The 7,487-nt window shown below is 48.1% G+C and overlaps 1 protein-coding gene across 2 annotated transcripts in view; it reads right to left on the reverse strand.

The window, feature by feature from the left end:
* TMEM184B (transmembrane protein 184B) overlaps positions 1 to 1,255 on the reverse strand; it is a 40,400-nt gene extending 39,145 nt beyond the window's left edge. For both annotated transcript variants that reach the window (XM_077829783.1, XM_077829764.1), the window contains exon 1: positions 1,063 to 1,255. The gene's annotated coding sequence lies outside the window, so the exon portion shown is untranslated. The remainder of the gene's footprint in view (positions 1 to 1,062) is intronic.
* Between the last annotated feature and the right edge of the window lie 6,232 nt (positions 1,256 to 7,487).

Raw genomic sequence — 7,487 nt, forward strand, 5'->3', positions numbered from 1 at the left:
CTTAGTTATCCCAGCTTGCCTTCTTCCCACACCTGTTTTGCTGCATGCAGACTAGAGGTTTTTATGGAGCTGTCCACAGTGCTCAGCTCCTTTTCCTGAGTTACAGTTAACACATGAGTTTTTCAAATTATTCCTTCCAAAGTACATCACCTTGCATCGGCCAGCACTGAATTTCATCTTACACAGGAACCGAAGTCCTAAGAACACAGTAGTGCTCCACTAGATTTGTTACGTTACACAGGCAATATGAGTACCATTACCATAGGTCCATACTACTGTTTCTCTAACTGCATGCTATAGACCAGACAGCACACATACAATGTATTCTCCAATGTTTGTCACATTGTATATCACCCCCATATGCCACAAGCACACCTCACACTGTATAATGTACACTACATAAGCTACATACATACACGCTTCACATACACAGCCCCCTTATTGTTCTAAATACACACCTTCTAAATCTACAACTCATCATATAAACATACACGTGACTAATAATACAGTTTACATCCTGTTCCACAGACCACTCAGCGTTGTCATGCCACACTGCCCCATGCCTCTAGACACAGCTCAGTGCAGTTCAGAACCAAGCTGTGCCACAGAGCACCGTGCTATGTAATTCAGTGTCACCCCGCACCACGCCATGGGTCACCCCACGGGCCAATCGCTACCACTCAGGGCCAACCCAGTACCACACACACTGTGCCACCCAGCCCCTGAGCATCCAACATCACATTTTGCAACTCAGCACCCTGCGCCACACCAACCAGTACCACACTGTACCCCCCAGCACCGCGCCACCCAGCACCACTTCACACGTACTGTTCCGTACCATGCCACACCACGCCATCCTGCACCACCCAGCACCATGCCAATCAGTGCTATACAGCACCACCCTGTACTACCCCGCAGCTTACCAGCCAGCACCCCATTGTGCCACGCAGCCCCACTCTACACCCCCCAGCACCCCGCCACAGCGTAGCGCCCAGCCCCGTGCTACCCGGTGCCCTACGGTGCCAGCCGGCGCCGCGTCCCGCCCGCAGCGCCCCGGCTCACCGTGCGGCGGGGCCGGGCTCTCTCCGGCGCCGCCGCGTCCCGCGGGGCTGCTCTGTCCCGCTCGCTCGGGGGGGAGGGGAGGGGCCCTCACGAGCCCATGCCGCGGCCGCGCGCCCCCGGTAGGTCCCCGGCTGCCCCTGGCGCTGCCCGGCGTCCGTGTCTGTGTCTGCGCCGCAGCCCGGGGGAAGGTGGGAACCGGGTCTCTCGGGGAGACAACACGGCGCAAGCGCAGAGAGCGCGCGAGGCCCCGCCCAGCCCGGGGGGGGCGGAGCGAAAGGATGACCTAACCAGCGCGCTCTTAAAGGGGCAGCGCCTCCTTCCCCGCGCTCTCTTCCCCCCTCCTCCCCACCCGGAGGCTCTTAAAGGGGCAGCGCCTCCTTCCCCTGCGCTACCCCCGCCACAGCCCCCCAGCTAGCGGCGTGAAGTTATGGGGCCCCCTGCCTTCCTGACAGGGGCGGGAAGGGTTTGTGTTCACACGCCCAGGGCGAGTAAGGGAGGATCCCAAGGTTCGAGCCCGGCCCCTGGGAGGCTGGGGCGGGCCACCCCTGCCCTGCCCCCCAGGGGAGCCTCACGCGGCTTCGCGGTTGGAGCTCGCGGGCGGGCTCCTCACACCCAGGCTGCAGGTCGCGCTCCGGGCATCCCCCGTCTACCCCGGCGCTGGGCCAGCCCGGGCTGCCCGCTTTCTCGCGCCAGAGAACCCAACCCCCTTGTCCCGCCCCGCCCGCCCCGAGGCTTTATTTGGTGCAGGACACCAGAGCGGGCAGCAAAGTAGTCAAAAAGGGTCATTAAAAAAAAAAAAAAGAAAAGAAAAATTTCACACAGCTTTTTACGGATTCTTTCCCCTCCCCTCTTCCCATTTTTCATAACCAGCTTCATGGTTTTTGTTCACGAAAGTTATTGTAGGTGGGCTGGAGGGGGAAGAAGATGGGGCTGGGGGTAGAGGAGAGAGGATGGGGAGGGAAAGAGGCCAAGGCCAAGAGCAGGGTGAGGAGGGGGTAGGGAAGGAGAGGGGGTGCAGGGAGGGGGATGGGAGTGCGGGGGGTTGGGACAGGGAGGGATGCAGTGAGGGGGGTGGGGCGGTGCAGCTCCATTCCCAGCACTGGACGACAGGGATACACATACCTCCAACTCCTGGGTGCCAGCGATGGGGCGACAGGCCGCGGTTCACAGCAGGGCACAGGCCGCAGCTCGAGCCCAGTCCCCGTGAGGAGCATAGGGCCCGGCAGCAGCAGGAGATGCACCCCTCAATAGCTGCCTGCTGAGTGCTTGCGTGTGGCTCTAGTTCCTCCCCTGCCCTGACCCAGCCCATGGAAGCTGTGCCTGAGGGCAGGGCAACATGCAGCCCCCCTGGCAGCTCCTAAGGCTAGGAGCCGGACGTGCTGTCTGCTTCCAGATTTGGGAGCAGCGGTACGGTACTAGTAGGGAGCCCGCCAGCCCCACTGTGGCACCGCAAACTGGTCATTCAATGGCCTAGTCAGCAATGCTGACCAGAGCGGTCAGGATTCCTTTTTAACTGGGTGGTCCAGTTGAAGCATCACCAGGACAAAACCGGACACCTGGTCACCCTAGGTCCAGCAGCCCTCACTCCAGCAGCTTATTTGCAAGCCACCAGTCACATACTGGTTTCCAGCCACCTTGGTTACTAGTTGCAGGGTTATTTCAATGTACTCTCACTACTGGATTTTCCCCAGCCCTCTTCTGGACGGTCTGGATATATTAGGTCTGTTATTCCTAAAGGAGTCAATATACAAACAGTCTGCTACCCTAAGTGGAGTTACCCACATAATTCTACATTTGTAAATTCAACTTTCATGACAAAGAGATTTCACTACAGTACTTGTATTAGGTGAAAAATACTACTTCTTTTGGTTTATTACAGTGCAAATATTTGTAATAAAAATATAAAGTGAGCACTGTACACTTTGTATTCTGTGTTGTAACTGAAATTAATACATTTGAAAATATAGAAAATATCCAAAATATTTAAATAAATGGTATTCTATTATTAATAGCACAATTAAGCGAGATTAATTTTTTTTAAATCGCTTGACAGCCCTAAATTAGATACAGGTTAATACAAAAATGCCAAGAATTTCAAGCAGTCTGACTAAGATTCCCTACCTCTCATCATAGCTGTTTTAACTCTTAACTCTTGAGATATCATTGCACTACTTCTGTCAAGTTAATTGTCCATCCTGACCAGGTCCTGAATTTCTAATATAAAACAAGCAATCGATAAATTAAAAACCCTTCTAGTTTCTATATTTCATAAAGTACAAGCCCAACTTTTTGTAAGTTTTATCTTTAAAGAGGCAGTTCCTCCTCATGCCCTGGGCAACCAGATGACCACAACCGCTGCTTAAGAGGGACATCCCCCTAATTACACCCTGCAACCAGATGTCACCAGTGGCTTCACTATAAAAGGAAGTTACCCTAATAACTCTCTCTCTCCAGAATCAGCCAAGCTATTATTTGACTACACCTTGGTACCTCTCTCCCTGCAAAAGCAGGCAGCCACTACTTAAAGAGCCAGTTCACCAATTCCTATTTTAAGAGGTACCCTTCCTAATCCATTCAGCTGTAAACGGGCGCTTCTTAAAAGGATAGCATACCCTTCTCCCAAGACTACAATACACGAAATACCTCTAGAGTTATTTTATCCAAACTTGTCCAGATATCAACACCATCCTCGGCCTGCTGAAAACATGTTTGGTCCCTTGTCTATTTCTGTTCATGTCTCTCCCTTTGACAAAGTATTTTGAGATAATTGAACTCTGTACAAATTTTTTTTTAAATATAAAACAGCTGTGTCTCAAGAGACAATAGGATCCCCACTAACCAAATACTCCCTCTAATCCACGCACACATAACTAGCTGATCTTTAATAAGGTGGTGCACACACCTCTTTTTTTTTTTTTTTTTCATATTCACCAACCAGAGAAGGAATGTGCAAGAAATACCTAAAGAGAAACTCAGCCATGCTGGACACAGAGCAAGAATGCAGTAGTCTCCCAACCACTACAGCATCAAAGGCAGAGGGAACAAGCAGAGCACAAGCTGCTGGGCCTGAAGATTTTGGGAAGGGAACATTTAGCTTCATGGTCTGAAATCAGCATTGGTTATAGCATGTGCAACTGAATAAAGCATCACCTAGATGTTGGAGTCTTTTGAGATGTGTGTGTTTTAATGTCTAGAAAGTGTGTAAAGTGTTTTGGGATTCTCCAGAAAGAGACTGGATTTCCAATACGTCATGCCCAAGCTCTTAGCATATAGATCCTCTCTTTTCCCGCCCCACCCAATCTAACGAAGATTTACTTCCAGAATAATCCATCAGAATACCTACTGCTGGATTACTGGGATAGCACAGGCATCAAAATACACATACATGAAGGATGTGACAGCGTATACAATTTCTATAAAAGAATGTAAATAGTGTGCGTGTGTGTGCACGCACACACACACTTACTTCAGATGCTCTTTACACATACCATCAAGTAATAGAATTACTTCATGGAACTCCTTAGTAGCCTATAATAAACCTGTGGAACTCACCACCACATGAAATTATTGAAGTAAGATTTTAACAAGGATTAGTTGTTTCTTTGACTAAGAATAGCATTGGCAATGATACATGACAGGATAGCAATTACAAAGGCTATTAATCCACCCATTCCATGGCATACATTGATGAGCAGCTGATGTCAGAAAGAAACTCACCTCCTCCACTTCAGCAATATAACATTGCCCTTTTAGGTGTGTGGAGACTGGAAGTAATTTTCCTCTGAAGCAGTCTGCATTGTCATCATCAGAGACAGGCCAGTGGACTAGAAAGATCATTGGTTTGGTCTCATGTGGTGTTCCCTATGTTCCTAATAAATTTTAAAAATTAAAGCTAATGTTTAAAATCAAGTTTACACAAGTTAAAAAGGAAGGTACTATACATCTGGGATCAGGCTTGAGTTATAAGAGATTACAAGCATCAGTTACAAGGTTCACAAGATACATACATAGTACATGAGCAGCATAGACCTAGCTTAGGGTGGGTGCTGGAGTTTACTACACAAATGGGAGACCATTTGCCTGTCTCGCCATCTTAGCCTTCCCCTGCCACCTTCAGTTGCTTTTACTCTTAATACATAATAAAGAAAAGGAATAAATACTGTCTCACCACTAAGCCCTGCCCTCCCTGATTTCCCGGCACACATCTGAATTTTTAGTTAGAAATAGCAGGTCTTCCTTCCTGTTTGCTAGAGGACCTTGGGGATATTATTGGAGGACCTAGATTGTGATGAGGCCGCAACGTGAACCACAGCTCTTGCACTACAACCAAAGACCCAGCATCCACTCATAGCTCAGTGGTTTGAACATTGGCCTGCTAAAGCCAGGGTTGTGAGTTCAATCCTTGAGGTGGCCATTTGGGCCAAAAATTGGGGATTGGTCCTGCTTTGAGGAGGGGGTTGGACTAGATGACCTCCAGAGGTCCCGTCCAACCCTGATATTCTATGATTCTGCCCTCAGCTAGGAGAGTGGCAGCTTCACTCCAGGGGCAGCCTTGGGCCAAACCACTATTCTCGTCCTCCAAGGATCTGACCAAGGTCCTTCCGGCAAAGAGAGGGATACAAGAACCCCACTGTGGAATTCTACATCTTTACAGAAACAGTAAGAGAAAACTTTTCTTTGCACTTCACCTTTAACACTTTCTGCAAGTTCTCCACTAACAGAGAGAACCAAACCCAGCCTAGCTGTTCCCTTCCACCAAACTGCAGGGCAAAAGCCAAAGCTGATTAGCTGTGCTTTATTGCTGGCGAGAGCAAACAACCCCAATTCTAACCTAGTCCTCTAACAAGGATGATAGATCCCTAAGCAAATGCTGTGGCTGTGTTTATTTTTGATTTTAAATTGCAAATTGGTAAGCAATTCAGGGCAGCAGCTGGCCCTCAGCTCCCTACTGTCACAGAACTCTCTCAGCTCTTTTGTACAGCGGGTGAATACTACAGACATCTAGGTAATTTTAATTAAACATCTGTAAAATTTACTAGCATTTATTATACTGCTCTAAGTTTCAGTTACATTAAGAACGGCAACCTCTGAGTGAGACCTTCCCATTTGCGTCAGATTAATTCTTTCCACGAGCAGGTGGGAGTGGGCAAATCTGAAAGACAAAGTTACAAGAGAACAGTAGGAAAAGAGGATCTTCTGCCCGAGCGATAAAGTATAAACAGATTTTGATCCATCCCTGTGGGAAAAAATAAACGTTGCTGGGCCCCAGGACTGGACTAGCAGGAAGTGCTCCACGTCAGGACTGAAGTGCAGTGACAGTGCTTTCTGCTGCTGCTTTTAGAGATTGGTCCTTGTCACCAGCAAGACAGAGGTGAACTTTACAGATATATTCTTATTATCCAAATAATTATCTGAAAATTGGAAGTGCCCCCACAGAATGAGAATTGTGATTATCCAAGCTGCGGCACTGCCCTCCAAGCCATTCAGACAAGATGTACCACCACCACATGTCCAGGTACTGCTTTTCATCGGTATGTAGATCAAGGGACTTCACTGAGGGAGGCAAGTATCATTATCCCCACACAGCCTCAGTTTTCAGGAATAGAGGACATGCAGAAAGGCAGCAGTCTAGGGCTAAGTTACCTCTAAGCCCCCACCGGCCTTCCACGGGAAACAGAAGGTAGAAAAGGAAGGAGACAAGTTTCACTCCATTACCTTGGAAAGCACAGGGAGGGATGCTACAGGGGTTCCAAAACACACTTGTGAGTCTCCTGATTTTGGGGATGGGTTCTAACACTCCATGGCTACCATGCACAGACGCTGTCGGAGCGGGCTGCTACATGGCCCAACAAATTACAGGCTTTTAAGTTGAAGGTGCAGCTGTCTTCACACGGCTAACAGATGAAGCTGGAAGGATTCATGAGTTGACAGTCATTTATTCCCAGGTTTGTTATTTTTTTTAAAAAAAAAATTAATTTAAAAAGTTTTATGACTAGCAGGAAATTGAACTCTCATCTGGTTGTTTATTCAGAACGGTGTAACTGTAGGAGTCAGTACTTAGAAATAAAATATTTCAATATTAAAATTGACTCACAGGGAGAGCACCACAGGGACCAGATGCAGACATGGAAGAATGAACTTCAAGAGCAGTTAGTCCCACTTACACCAGGTCCAAATTTGGATCTCAGTTGTCTGGAACTACAACATGGACTTTCCCCTGCCCCATACATTTATATTTATGACAACATTTTTCAGGCTGGAGGGAGAAACTGACAGATTATCGACAGAATGATTTGATTTTGATCGATCAAAGCCTTGACAGAGACAAATCATGTTTAACAGGGGACAAAAATGTGTACATAACTGCACAAGGTGGAAACCTCGCTATCTTTCTTTCCTGGAGTCAGTCAGTCACGCCCTCCCCT

This window comes from Eretmochelys imbricata, chromosome 1 (assembly GCF_965152235.1).
Source record: "Eretmochelys imbricata isolate rEreImb1 chromosome 1, rEreImb1.hap1, whole genome shotgun sequence".
In the NCBI taxonomy this organism is placed as follows: domain Eukaryota; kingdom Metazoa; phylum Chordata; order Testudines; family Cheloniidae; genus Eretmochelys; species Eretmochelys imbricata.